We start from the raw sequence: 15,977 nt of genomic DNA, 5'->3' as shown, positions 1-15,977 counted from the left end.
GTGAAAGAAGCCATTCTGAAAAGGCTACATGCTGTATGAACCCAAGTGTATGGCATTGTGGAAAAAGCAAAACTATGGGGACAGTAAAAAGGTCAGGGGTTGCCTGGGGCTAGGGGACAGGGAGGGATGAATAGGCAGAGCACAGAGGACTTTTTGGGCAGTGAAAATACTCTGTATGATAACTATAATAATGGCTACATGTCATTATATATTTGTGGAAACCCACAGAATATACAACTCCCAGAGAAAACTGTAATGTAAACTATGGACTTTGGGTGATTATGATGTGTCAATGTAAGTTCATCTTTTGTAACAAATGTACTATTCTGGTGGAGTACGCTGATAATGGGGAAGGGTATTGCATGTGCCAGGGCAGGGGATATATGGGAAATGTTTGTACCTTCCCTTCAATTTTGTTATGAACCTATAACTGCTTTAGAAATATAAAGTCTTGGGGTGCCTGCATTGCTCAGTCATTAAGCGTCTCCCTTCGGCTTAGGTCATGATCCCAGGGTCCTGGGATTGAGCCCCACATCGGGCTCCCTGCTCCACGGGAAGCCTACTTCTCCCTCTGACCCTCCCCTGCTTGTGTTCCCTCTCTCGCTGTGTCTCTCTCTGTCAAATAAATAAATAAAATCTTAAAAAAAGAAATATAAAGTCTTAATAAAAAATTCTTAGATGATAGAATTATGCTCTATTTTCTTTCAATTATGATATATCTTTTTATGTTGCACATTTTCATTGACATTCTTATCTCTAGTGTTCATGGAATAACCTCATAATGTTCCACTGTGCCCTTTCACCCATTTTGCTTTACTCATTTATCTCTTATTGCAACTTTTTGAATGGTGCAAAAGTTTTATTGCATTCACAGGTAGTCACATATTATTTCCTTTGCTTGAAATACCTTTGCTTCATTCCTCACTGACTCAAAGGGACTTGGCTCAAAAAACTTTCTCAAAGAGGTCTTCTCTGCTCCTGCCCCAAATCTAAAGTATCTCCTCTGCTACCATCCTTTTCATGAACTGACATCTTTTCATCATAGTGCTTAGTGGGTCCCACAAGGGTATGGGAGTGAGGTCTATAGGATTCCTGTGTGAAAATTCACCAGGGAAAAAAAGAATCTGGGTGATAATCTGATCACAGGACCAGGAGCTGAGAGCCTAATGCAAGGAATAGTTCTGCGTATAGCAAATGTCAATTACTCATTTTGTCCAGCCCCAACCACATGCCCAGCCCCATGTAGCATAGAGATGTTGAAGAAAAACACCTGACTGATGTGTTTTAAATCTCAATGGTGTGACATCTAATGGTCCTTGGGTACAGTAGGGACCGCTGTATTCTCTCAGATTCATGGAAGTGAGCACCGAGTTCTTGGAGCAGCTAAGTGTTTACTGGCAAGCTGTGGCAAGCAGCATCCTGTGCGTTGACGCAGAGGAGATCCCATGAGCAGAATTAAGAGGAAGATCTGAGATCCTAGACTGAAACACCTGCAGAAAGACGAAGGAGATCAAAAGTGGTGGTGTGAAGCACCCCTGGGTGATTTGAGTGAAAATTGGGCTTGGCAATGGCAGTTTTCAAATGATACAACAAGGAGTATATAACATGTTCCCCTAGATAATTACGATACAGTAGTTATAAGGAATTATAAAAAAAAAACTAAAAAAGAATAACAAAAGCACCTTAATAGGATAGAAGAATCAGAGAAGCCAGAGTAGTCAGCATGGTCATATTTCTGTGAGAGAACAGATCTGTGAAATGTGAGACTGCTTTGCGTTGGCAGTTAAGGCATCCAAATGGTGACAATCTATAGTTTTAGACACTTAGGATTAGTGAGAAGGACAAGGATATATTGTTTAAGACAAGTGAGATATAACATGTATAGGATATTTGTAAAAAAAACAAAAAAAACAAAAACATGTAAGTGGTTGACAGACTAAGTAATAAGGCTTGTAAAATTCTTAGGAACCAAGATTTTGCTGTGAGGAATGTCTGCCTTATGCTCTAATTTATTCAACATCATTTTCAGATTGTCAAACATTTTTTCTTACTAAACTGAAGTTGTTAATTTGTGGTGAGCATTAAGTTTCTGGTTCTATTAATTTATTAATCTGATTTCCAAGTTGAAATTTAAGATTCTCTGAGTAAGATCATCTGTCAATTTGAGTGCTGTTTGAAAACAGGTGGTGCAAAAACCCCATAATGAATTTCTAAAGTGTGATACCACAAGTGCAAAACTGAGCAAGTAGAGATGACCTTTCCACATGCCAATATACCAAGAAATTCTTCAACAGCCAAGTTAAATATTTTATGTTTGAGAAGAAAGAGATTAAATCATTTAATCACGATATAATAAAATTAATAACTTTCAAAAACAATTCAAATCGTCAGCTTGATTTATTCTTTAAGGTAATAATATTGTTTTCAAAATATAGTTTGTGATTCTTTGAGTCATATGGTGTTGTAATTTAAAGAGAGTAAGTTATGGGGCGCCTGGGTGGCTAAGTCGGTTAAGTGTCCAACTCTTGGCTTCAGCTCAGGTCATATCTCATGGGGGTGGGATGGTGCCCCGTGTGGGCTCTGCTCTCAGTGTAGGGTCTTGCTTGATATTCTCTTCCCCTGCCCCTCCTCCCACTCACACACTTCCTCTCTTTCTCTCTCTCTCTCAAATAAATAAATAAATCTTTAAAAAGGAGAGTAAATTATGTCTTTAGTTAATAATGTGTTCATCATGGAAAACATATTCGCAAGAACACACACAAATAAATTCATGATTTTTATAACTAATAAGAATCAAAATTTGACCTTCAGCCAGTAGATGGAGAAGTTGATCTTAGAGTAGATTCACAGTGCTATTAAAAGTCTCTTTGTCCTTTTCCCCTAAACGGCCTGAGGTGACCTCTGAAAATGGTTCGCTATTCGCTTGACCCAGAAAACCCTACGAAATCATGTAAATCAAGAGGTTCAAATCTTCGTGTTCACTTTAAGAACACACGTGAAACTGCCCAGGCCATCAAGGGTATGCATATCTGAAAAGCCACCAAGTATCTGAAAGACATCACTTTACAGAAGCAGTGTGTGCCATTCCGTCGCTACAATGGTGGAGTTGGTAGGTGTGCCCAGGCCAAACAGTGGGGCTGGACACAGGGTCGGTGGCCCAAGAAGAGTGCTGAATTTTTACTGCACATGCTTAAAAATGCAAAGAGTAATGCTGAACTTAAGGGTTTAGATGTTGATTCTCTGGTCATTGAGCACATCCAGGTGAACAAAGCCCCCAAGATGCGGCGTAGAACGTACAGGGCTCACGGTCGGATTAACCCATACATGAGCTCTCCCTGCCACATTGAGATGATCTTTACTGAAAAAGAGCAGATTGTTCCTAAACCAGAAGAGGAGGTTGCACAGAAGAAAAAGATATCCCAGAAGAAACTGAAGAAACAAAAACTTATGGCCCGGGAGTAAATTCTGCAGAATAAATGCAAAAAAAAAAAAAAAAAAAAGTCTCTTTGTTAAGTTGCAGGAGCATAGAGTAAAGTTGCTGCTGATTCAGATATTTGGGATTGTTCTCATGGTTATTTTCTGGCTGCTCTGCAAAAACAGCTCTGGCATCACCCAAGGGATCGGTTTTGTTTCTTAGAAATCTATCTTGTACAGTCCTTATGTGCTTTGTTTATAGGCACATTTTTTTTACTGTCTATTCTATTTTCAAACAAGCTGGAAATGTTTCTTTTCTTTATAAATTATTGCGGAAAGTTTGCATAGTATATATTTTTAGGAACCACAAAGTGTTTATGACTAAAGGCACTGAGTGATGGAATCAGCACCTCTCAGAGCAGGATGAAAATATAGATTCCTTGTAGGGCAAACTGGCTTTCTGAAAAAAGCAACACACATTATGTACTTCAGCATGCTCTCAGAAATTATGCACAGCCACATCCATCAGGGATGAGTTCATAAATAAATAAATCAATTGACATATTCTCTTGAACAAATTCCATTACCAAACCCAAAATCACTTGTTTAGTACTTTGACAGTTATTCTATATCTTGAAAGATGTTGAGAATCCTGAAAATTCTGTATAACTGAGTGTTTGGTGTTTTTCCTCTTTGCTGGTGTTTTTGTTATAAAAATGATTATGTGTAGACAGCCAAAGCAAAATATAAAAATGCAAAAAATACATGATACTGTAGCTAAGTGTTAAACTTAGAAGGGTGGGCTAATATTTTAATAAAATTGATAATTGCAGTAAAAAGATAAAGATCAAAATGGAACTATCATGAAATTATTTTCTGTAAACCAAGTGACAACTTAAAATTACATGTCCTCTATTAAGGATAATAAAATAGTCATTATCTGTAACTTTTTTTGACAGTTCACTAAAATAATTCCCATTGTCTAAAAATACATGCTTAATTTTGCTATATTGAAATGTATTAAAACTCCCTATAGGCAAAAATGGAAATCATTTTTGTGGGTATGGGTTGTGGCTAATATGTAGTCACCAATTAAAAATATAGTTCTCTTTATATTTATACAACTTGGTTAATCCCCAATTACCTTAATATATAGTTTATGTTTTCTATTTAACAAATATATATTAAGAGCCTACAACTTGCCAGCAGTGAATAAGAAAGACACACTAGGTTCCTGCTTTCATGAAATTTACATTCTTGTGGATGAGATAAATGACAAAAAAAAAAAAAAGATGCAGATCATTACAATAGGAAATATAGGAGATGTCACAGAAGACAGAATAAAGGTATATAGGAGTAATAATATATAGAAATAGGAGTTATAGGTAATAGGAGATAATAAAAAATATAATAAAACATTGATGCAGAGAGGGGAATAGTCTTAAGAGTATTTAAAACAACAACTCTGAACAGTACATTCACTAAGCTGCTGTTTGAGAAATAATTATATAGAAAATTAGATGTATATATCTCAGACACAAATTCACATATATGTATGCAAATAAAGAAATGCCAATGCAAAGAAAGCAGATGTAGTTCCTCTGGACTTAAAGTTTATGAGTGATTTTTTGTTCTTGTCTTCTTTTGGTTTCCTTTTGCTTTCCTAGGTTCACACCTCTGAAACTGACATATATTAAAAGTTTCATGTTGAAAAAATCAATACCCATAGAGAAGGGTTGAGCTGAAATAGCTGAGCTGAAGTAGTTAAAAGGACAATATTATTCTCTTTAGCCCCTGGAATATTGTTCATTATTAGGATCTAAGATATAAACTGTTTTAGCAAAAAAGCAATAATAATAAATGCTCTTAACTTTGTGATTTGAGATAGATACTGGTAAAAAAAATGTAGTGTTTTAAGAAATAGTGGAGACAATATGAGAAGATAGAAAAGCCAGATTCAGAAGTACATCACATACATTAAAACCTAAATATTTCCATAAGACTTAAATCTACTAAAGAAATGACCCCTAGAATATTAGAGTTCCATTTAACACAGATTGGAAATTACATACTCAATTCTCCCAGTGAATGGGAACTTCACTGTATATAATCTTCACAACAGGTAATTATAAGTTGTTTTATATTACTTATAAAACAACTTAAGGATGGTCTAAGGTGGAAAACAACAGTACAAGAGAAAGACCATTATATTAAGATTTAAGAAAGATAAAATTCCAGTCCTGACTTTTTCACAGAAGCCGTCTGAAGAGATCATTTAACTTCACAGAACACCACTATCGTCATCTACTAACGGAGAGGCTCAAACAAAATGACCTCCAGCTCCTTCCCATGTGAAATTCTATAACATGATTTTGTTATGCGTATACATCAGAATGAGGAAAACATTTCCATTTTTTTCCCGACTGTTCAGATATACCTTTAATTTCCTAGGATTTTGAAGCTTGCAGATTAAAATAGAGATAACCTAGACCAGACTCTTTAATTTTATGGACAAGGATACTGCTGCTCAGAAATACTGAGTAACTCAACCAAGTTTTCAGATTTACATAGTGGTAGAGACTAAACTTGAATTTAAATTTAGTAAATTATTAAATTATCAGTATGCAAATTTTATAGAATCCCACTATAAGGGCAACTAAAACCAGATGGATTATTTTACTATTTTATTTCTATTTACGTTAAATTTTGAATTGACAGAAAACTTCTAGCAACAAACTTGAGAATTCTTACAGTGCAAATAACATTAACAACGACAATAACAAGATACTCCAAATAACTGTGGGAGAAGTGGCGCTCCTGATATTTGGGAGAACACTTCATCTACTGGTTTGTGGTCCTTGTGTTCCCCTGAAGTTGTAAGAGAAAGCCTAGCCATCCTAGAGTCGTGAGGTATCATGTGATAGAGAAAAAGAAAATAGCACAGAGCTGGGAGTCAGCCAGAGATGCTGTATTGCCACAAAACAGGGTACCTGAGAAAATTAATTAATGAAACAAGTATTCATAACAGATAAAATCACAGGTCCTCTAGAAAGAGCAAAGTATAAACTTCTATAGGTATAAATCCCTAACTTAGGCCTATGGGACACCCAAGAGCAACTTAGGTGGAAAATAAGATAACAAAAATAATATACCAATTGAGGAAATAAACTAGGAGGAAAATATGTTGCTAAGTCTAGATAAGTATTGACTGTAAAAGTAAGAGGATTCATGGTGAGCGAAACAAAAGGAATTAAAATAGTAGATCAGATCCTCATGAGTGAGGTCAATCAGTAATAGCAATAGTCAGAGTATTGTGTGGAGGCAGGTAAAACTATTGATTACTTTAGACTTTTTTAGGTATGCATTGCAAAACCATAATAGTAATCATTACCATGATCGAAATAGAACATTTGACTTCTAAGTTCGGATGGTGCAAAAAGGTAAAAAGAAAACACCTACGGCAAGCACGATGAAAAAAGGAAAAGAATGGGATAAAGTCAAGTAAAGAAACTAATGTAGATAAGTCAAAAGACAAATAAATTAAACAAAGCTTAAAATATCATTTTAAAGTCCACATATTTTAATATAAAAACATTTAAAACTAGAATTCCATTTTAAAAGCAATAGACTAGTTAACAGTTTTCTTTTTTTATTGAAGTCGAATTAACATACAATATCCCATTAGTTTCAAGGTGCACATCATAGGGATCCGGTATTTTTATACTAGAGGTGGGGAGGGGCTTGAGGGGGGAGCTAAAAATAGGGGAAGGCGATACAGAGATAGATTATTTATATAAACGTAAAACCTATACATTGTTTTCAAGACATACACTTAATTTAAAATTACTCAGAAAAATTGAAAGTACAGAAAAGAAAAATAAATATGCCAAGGAAATATTAACAGTCACTAACCAACTATTTGAGTAGATATAGGGCACTCTCTAAAAGCACCCTGAACATAAAGACTTGGTTTTATTTCCTCGCCTGTATCCAACCTACAGTAAACACCAATAAATATTGACTAAATTGATGATATATATTCATGTATCAAATATTTTAATATCTGGACTGGATGTGTAAACATCTAATTCATGAAAATAGCGGTCTCTGACATGCTAGAAGAGTAGAATAACAGAAGGAAAATGAAGCTTTCCATAATATTCAATGACTTTTATATTAAATAACATCAAAATCCATTATCTTAGATATCCCATTTCTTGTCCAGTCAAATAACTATTATCAAGAATAGTAAAGAATATGAATTCATGGCTACCTCCTTTGTTGTGTTCTTTAATACCTTAGAATTGAAATTCTAGAAACGCAAGCAGAACAAGTTTTTCAAAAGTATTGCACATTTGCATGAGTGATGCAAGAGATGTTTGGGAAATCATGTCCCTGAAAATAGTTCACCAGACAAGTTATCTTCAAGGGAGTTTTAATTCTGGTATAGTTTAGCATCAACTGTGTAATTCAGATTCAAATTGAACATAAAAGGAATTAAAATTTATGTTCAATGGGCCAGTGACCACAGATGCAGCACAGAGCTATGCTAAAAAAGCGGATGAAACATTTGACGTTTTATAATTAGACTGTGGTTGTAACATGCTGATTGCAATCAAGTGCAATATGGTGTAGGAAGTAGTGACTTTTATGTTTATTAAATCCTTTATCATACACTATGACATGCTTGTAGACCTTCACAAGATCAGAAAGTTTGAATGTTTAAGTACTGCACGGAACTTCACATTTATACAGCATGAAGTGTATTCAGTGTTGTCACATGTAGAAGTTCTTCATCATATGAGATTTCACATTTTGCATCTATATGTTTAATTAAAATAATCATGCTCTTTTAAAAGGCACATAAAATGATTATTTTTTCCCTCATTTATCTTTTTTGAATCAGAATAATTAATAAATTATTTATTTATTTTTAAATTTTATTTTATTTTATTATGTTATATTAGTCACCATACGGTACATCATTAGTTTTTGATGTAGTGTTACATGATTCATTGTTTTCATATAGCACCCAGTGTTCCATGCAAAACGTGCCCTCCTTAATACCTATCACCGGGCTGACTCCCCCCCCCTCCCCCCCCCCCCCCCCCCCCCCCCCCCCGGCGCCATGCTCACGGATCGGACGAATAAACATTGTTAAAATGTCTATGCTGCCCAGAGCAATCTATACCTTCAACACCATCCCAATAAAAATTCCAATGACATTTTTCAAGGTGCTGGAACAAGCAATCCTAAAATTTGTATGGAATAAAAAAAGACATTGAATTGCCAAGGAAATCTTGGAAAAGAAAAAGCTGGGTGCATCACACTGCCTGATTTCAAGCTCTATTACAAAGCCATGATCACCAAGACAGTATGGTACTGGCACAAAAACAGACACATAGATCGATGGAACAGAATAGAGAGCCCAGAAATGGACCCTCAACTCTATGGTCAAATAATCTTCGACAAAACAGGAAAAAACATATGCAATGGAAAAAAGACAGTCTCTTCAATAAATGGTGCTGGGAAAGTTGGACAGCCACATGCAGAAGAATGAAATTGGACCATTCCCTAATTTATCTTTTGATTAAAAATTTATTATTGAAGTAGAGTTTTCATAAAATATTATATCAGGGCGCCTGGGTGGCTCAGTCAGTTAAGCGTCTGCCTTTGGCTCAGGTCCTGACCCCGGGGTCCTGGGATCGAGTCCCATGTCGGGCTCCCTGCTCAGAGGGAAGTCTGCTTCTCCCTCTGGCCCCTCACCCTCAGCTTGTACTCTCCCTCTTTCTCTCGGATAAATAAATATAATCTTTAAAAAAATAAAATGTTATATAGGTTTCATGTGTACAACATAGTTATTCCACTGTGACACAGCGCTCACCACGGTAAGTGTATTTACTCTCTGCCATTGGACTACAGTATGACAATATTATTGACTATATTTCCTATGTACTTTTATACCCATGATTTTATTTTATAACTGGAAAGTTTGTATCTTTGAATTCTCTTCACCTATTTTGCCTTTCCTCCCCACCCCCTCCCCTTTGGCAACCACCAGTTTATCCTCTGTATTTATGAATGTGTTTTTGGTGTTTGCTTTGTTTTTTAGATTCTACATATAAGTGAAATCATAGGGATTTGATTTCCCTGCCTAACTTATTTCACTTAGCATAATACCTTCCAGGCCCACCCATGTTATCAAAAACGGCAAGATTTCATTTTTTTTTTTTTATGGCTGAGCCGTATTTACGGCTGAGTCATACACACACACATGCATACATATATATAAATATTTTTATATATACTTATATTTATATATACTGCATCTTGTTTACCCATTCATCGTATTGATGGACACTTAAGTTGCTCCTATATCTTGGCTATTGGAGTGATAAACATAGGGGTGTAAATATTTTTTTGGATTAGTGTTTTCTTTTCTTTGGGTAAATACCCTGTAGTGGAATTACTAGATCATATGGTTATTTCTATTTTGAAGTTTTTGAGGTGCCTCCATAGTGTTTTCCCCACAGACTACACCAATTCATATTTCCACCAACAGTGCAAGAGGGTTAAAGGGAATATTTCTTATTACAATATTCTCTTTTTACAACTTAGCATATAAACAGTAAAAAAACCCCAAAAAACCCACAATGATTTAGTGAGGACCATGGAAAAATAGCTTTCATTATACTTTTTTCTGAGGAATAAATCTAGGAAGTGTATCACTAGAAATCATAAATGTTTTTTTCATTTTTGCTATGTTTATCCTGTCCTTGTATCAGGTGTGTGTGTCTCTGTGTTTGTGTGCATGTGTGTGTTCATGTTGTTAGTACTCTCCGCCATGGTTTATTCTCAGCTATCAGACTGACGTGTTAAATAACAAGATATTTCTTTCTTGCTGTGAACGTCCTATCTGAAAGTCTCAGGTCACAGGTTTTGGTTTCATTTGGCTTCACTTATTCATCTTTTTCATTCTTCCTTTTCTCCCCCCTCCAAAATCAACAGACTTCTGATTAGCTCTGGGACTTCAATTTTGCCATCCTCCAGTGTTGTCTTTCTATACTGGAAGACAGTATTTAGCGAAGCAATCTTTAAGATTGACAATGCACTTAAAATATTGGTGTTGAGATTATTCTTACTTATTTAAATTAGTAAATATTTATTTTACTTATATTTCCTTGGCTTTAAACTAATTGAATATTTTATGCTTAAAATTAACAACTTTATTAAAATGAAGTATGAATCCAGGTAAACTTTTCACTGAATTTGTACTAATACCATCCGACAAGTGATGAATTGGGCACACAGAATATATACCACATGGTGCTGTAAATGTTATTTTTATATTTTGTCTGCTTTTCTTACCAGATTGAGAGATAGTTGAAAGAAACAGGTTGTGTATAATTTATTTGTTTCCCATTAATTAATGTAGTGCTTGCTTCAAATTGATGGAAAAATCTGAGAACCAGAATGTGTGCTTTTGCTGACACTTAAGCACTTGCCACCCAGACACATTGGAAATGCTTTTATTCTGGTAATTTCTACCCATATCCTGTCTCAGCAGTAAAGAATCAAAGTAACACTCTCTAAGATAATTTTTTTCCCTAAAGCTAACTTAATTTACATAAGGGGCAAAGATTAATCAAATTAAGGTTATGAATAGTTGTATAATAATTAGTACAGAATTGATAAAGAAGCCAGATGCACTTGCTGCATTTTTATCCTTTCTTAATTTTAAAAGGAGGTGAGTAGATCTCTTTTATACTTTGGTACAAAGACCTAGAATATTTATAAGTTACTTTTCACTATTAGTCCCTTTCTTCTAATACTGAGGGTCACTGATCCTTGATAGAAAACAAACAAACCACATTTTTACCCCCTATCTCTTGCCAAATAAACTTTCCGTCAGTTCAGATTCTAACCTCTGATGGCCTTTACTCTTAATATAATTTCTTGCTGTTACACATTAAATATTCAATCTACCGAATGAAGGTAAAGTTTGAGGACAGCCTCTTAACACAGCATTAAAGAATTTTTGAGACCAGCACAGCAGCTGACAGCATAAATTCTGGAACCACCTTTCCTGTGCTTGAAACTTATGCTTACTAGTTGTAATTTTGAGACAATCATCTAACCTCTCTTAAGTTTAGCATTCTTATTGTAAAATGGAAAAAAAAAAGTGGGAACTCTATATTATAAGGTAGCATGAGGATTAAATGAGTTGATATTTGTAAAGTAGGAAAATGACTGGCACAGGGTCAATGCTATATAAATGTCTGTTACATAAACAAGATTTGTGTAAACTGATAGAATTCCTAATATTATCTTCAAGATTGATTTAATAGTATATTACATTTCCAGGGGACTTAAAAGATACCATTCATCTGTTCCCCAGAGTAGTAAATTTTATAAATTTATTTTGGTTGAACGTAGCCTGAAGGTAAAACTTGACCTTGTTCATGGCTCCTTTTCCTGCAACATGTAGCTGTGGAAAGGGTAGGTAACTTTAAGGATGGAAATGTTCAGGGGTGAAGAAATGTAATGAATTTCCTGAGATTACTCTTATGGTGGCTTAACAAATTAGGAGAAGCCTGCTGAGATTGTAGAGTACAGAAATTTATACTAAATGCCCTCAATGCACACAAATAGCACCACCACCTTATTCTCTGAACTTATTATTTCGGTAGAAAGTAAAAGTAATTAAAAATCTTAAGCAATAATAATAAGTAATTGTTGAAAACTTAAAAAATGTCTATTATAATATGCACATTTTCAGAAAACTCAATAAAAAAGGCCAGTATATCACAATAAAGAAAAAGCAATGTTTCTGAGTAATCCGAGTGAAAACAAAATGGCTTTAAAAAATTGAGTCTCGAAAATGGCCTTTGAAAAAAATGGCAGAAAATTTACTTGTGGAGAGAACAGGTAGTTGATTCCAATGAGGGGAATACAATCTAATTTTAAAGGAATAGAATTGGATCCTATGAAGGAATATACTTACTGAAATTTTCAAATTTGCCCATAGGGTACGATATGTCCTCTCTGAGCCTGTTGAAAGAGAGCAGGCAGTTCAACATTTGCATACATGTGACAATTTCACATCTAAACAATTATATTCTAGAAAGTGTGGATTTAATCCTGAGATTGTGATTATAGTAATTACATCTAATGATAGCCAAGGTTATATGAAGATGTACTGTGTTAGGTTGTTGTCTTTTGCCCCGTTAGCTGTGAGGTATCATTCCATCACTGCCCTGAGTGGTTTAAGCTTTGATTTTCCAACAGTTCTGTTGAAATTCTGGAATTCTATAAACATCCAGGTGTTTGCCAAATTATTTAATTATTATTTAAATAATAATTATTAAGTATTTAAATGTATCTTAAATACATTTATTTTAAATACATTTTAAAGATATATGCATTTATTTGACATTTTATTTTTCCATCAATCAATACAGAAGTTAAATATTTTTTAAAGACTATTTATTTGAGAGAGAGAGAGAGTGAGAGAGAGAGAGAGAGAGAAGGAGCATGGGGAGGGGCAGAGAGGGAGAAGCAGACTCCCCGCTGAGCAGGGAGACTGACATGGGACTTGATCCCAGGACCCTGGGATCATGACCTGAGCTGAAGGCAGACACTTAAACCACTGAGCCACCCAGGTGCCCCCCAAAAGTTAAGTATTTCAAATGGTCTTCTCCTTTTAAAGTACACACCTTAAAGTCTTCCAGGACATTAGCAGTAAGCAATCACTGAAAGAAATTCAAATTACCACAGCCTACAAGGTCCTATATGATCTAGTCCCAGTGTGACTTTCCAAATTTGTTATATGGCCTTCTTTAATACCTAGAACACATCAAGCTAGTTTTTGGTAAACAATATTTAATTATTTTGTTCCTTCTGCCTATGACGATTTTCTTCTAATTTATTGATGATGCCATTTATTACTCATATAATCAATTTAGTAAACAAAGAAATAATTTCTAAAATTTTCTTATTATAAAAAATTGTAGACAACTTAGAAATTAAGTATAAAAGCACAAGATAACTCTATTCAAAACATAGAAAATTAGTCTAAGTTAATTATACACTTGAACACCAAATTTGACTCTGAGGTGGTTGGCCAAAAAAAAAAAAAGGAAAATTAAGAAAAGCATTAGACTAATGAACTACAGTAAAATGAAATACAAATCAACTGAATGATGCAAAAGGGAATAATATAATAATACATAACACCCAAAATATCGAGTATGATAAAGGTATTCAGACATTTGCATTTTCCTGTGGGTCTATGTAATTCACAATAATGTGTATAGTATAATGTTAAGTTTTATTTTACATCAACTGTAAGGAGAACTGAATGGGAAAAGTCGTAACTTTTTCAACCAATCATAATTCAGTTCATTTGGGAGGCTTCAGTATGGTTTGTGCTGTTAAAGCAGATATTTTCAAATGCTTTTAGAACCTATTTCATCAACATAATATTGCAAAATATGTAATCATCTTTATCAGGCCTCTGCAGCAGCTCACATACTTATGGCAACACCCCCACATCGCTGCAAGTTGCCTTTTTCCCAGTTGCCAAGGCTTTCAGCAATCACTACTCTGTACAGAATGCAGCTGGCTTACTATTTGGTAGCCTAAAGAAAAATAATTCAAGCTTCTGCACAATCATTGGGTTTCCTATTCTATGGCAAAGTGATTTCAAAGACCAGATTCTTTCATAACTTGCACCTGCCACTTTGCTCTTGCAATTCAAAGGGGGAGTAGATTCTCATCCAACTCCAGGGGAAATCATAGAGAAAAGTTCAAATATCTATAATCCTTTGTGCTTTCTTACCTATCCTTCATCTATTTGCATATAGTTTTTTGTTTTGGCTTTTTTTTTTTTAATTCTGCAAATCTTTTACCAACACTGTCATCATAACCCTTGCACTCTGTATGGCCTCTCCCTTTAGGTCCACTAAATTGGATTCCTCTGACTTCTTCCCTAAATACAAGTCAAGGTATGGCTCAGGCAAGGAAGTCCTGGCAGAGGGACTTCTAGGCACTTTGTCAACTCAAGGAATAGAGAAACGATTGCTGTATTTCAACCATGTACACCCTTGAGAGATTTAATCTCAATAAATTTATAGACGACATTGTCTATAAATTTAATCTCATAAAAGAGTATTTGGTCAAAATATAGATAAAGTTTTCACTAGATATATTTAGAGTGTAAAGTGTATATATAGTTTCAAAATAGAATTGAAAAATACTACAACTACTTTTTCTTCCCCCAAAGTCAGAATCTTCCCTTTACAAAGTTATAAAGAAGAAAATATAAATGCAGTCAAAGGTCCCTTAGGGTGATATAAGAGGTAATTTTTCATGATACATATCAATAGTAAAAAATAACCTACAATAATTACATGTATGAATTATTACTTCCCGGTTCAATTATCTTGGCTTCTTAGCCTTCAAGCTCTCTGTGATTGAGAGATCTAAAGGGACCAAATAAAGACTCCTGCTAACACATCACAATAAAATCCCATGTCCATTAAAATAAAGTGGGAGTTAGCAATCTCCAAAAAGAAAAAGAGACAATTCCATGGCTAACAGGAAAAGATGGAAGAAAGCAGACTCCATTTTTTGAGAACTGATTATTTACATTTAGTTGCTTTGGGGTCCTTGTTGTTTAACATACTACAAATGGTAGTTTGGCTCTATTTCTTCGCATAGTTGGTATTTTTAGTAAATATTTTGAATGGAAATGCCTAAAACTATTATGAAAATGGTTTTAATCATTTTATAATAATTTGCCTTGTACCGTCTATCTATAAAGACCATATATAATTATATTCAGGTATTTCATATGATCATAATACATTACTCTGAAATTAAGAAATAAAATAAATTAATCTTTTCAATATTTAAATAGACAATTGTCACAGAATCTGATTCTGATGCTGGACACCACATTTTGAAATGAAAAGAAAACATTTTAATAACTTTCTGATCGTTAAACCACTTTCAAGTTCACAGAAGAAAAACAAATGTTGAATTATGAACTTGGGGAGTTGGAAGAGATCACTGAGACCATAAAGGCCAGATGGTTTTTTTTTTTTTTTTTTTTGCATATATGAAGAGACTAATGGCCAGGGAAGTTAAACAAAATTGAACAGAAGCACATAGCCAATAAATGACTTACATGTAAAAATAAGGGAAAAAAGAAGACAAATACCCTACATTATTTCTTCTTTTTTTATTTTTATTTTTTTAATTTTTTTAAGATTTTATTTATTTATTTGACAGAGAAAGACACAGCGAGAGAGGGAACGCAAGCAGGGGAGGGTCGGAGGAAGAAGCAGGCTTCCCACTGAGCAGGGAGCCCGATGCAGGGCTCGATCCCAGGAGCCTGGGATCATGACCTGAGCCGAAGGCAGACGCTTAACGACTGAGCCACCCAAGCGCCCTCATTTCTTCTTTTTTTAATGGAAAGTATTTTTCAATGTGATCTAGACTTGGACCAATTTTCCAAAGCCTCATATCTAGTCTGAATTGTCAAATATTTTCCAAACTAA

General features: G+C 34.6%; 1 protein-coding gene and 1 pseudogene across 1 annotated transcript in view; one reads left to right on the top strand and one right to left on the bottom strand.

Moving 5' to 3' along the window:
• The window catches only part of GALNTL6 (polypeptide N-acetylgalactosaminyltransferase like 6), a 1,216,700-nt gene that overhangs the window by 860,570 nt on the left and 340,153 nt on the right, over positions 1–15,977 (bottom strand). The window lies entirely within an intron of this gene.
• LOC113925705 lies at positions 2,908–3,496 on the top strand (annotated as a pseudogene).

The sequence above is a fragment of the Zalophus californianus genome, chromosome 2 (genome assembly GCF_009762305.2).
Source record: "Zalophus californianus isolate mZalCal1 chromosome 2, mZalCal1.pri.v2, whole genome shotgun sequence".
NCBI lineage: Eukaryota > Metazoa > Chordata > Mammalia > Carnivora > Otariidae > Zalophus > Zalophus californianus.
Note: the sequence above shows the minus strand (reverse complement) of the source record. Positions and strands in the feature narration are given on the sequence as shown.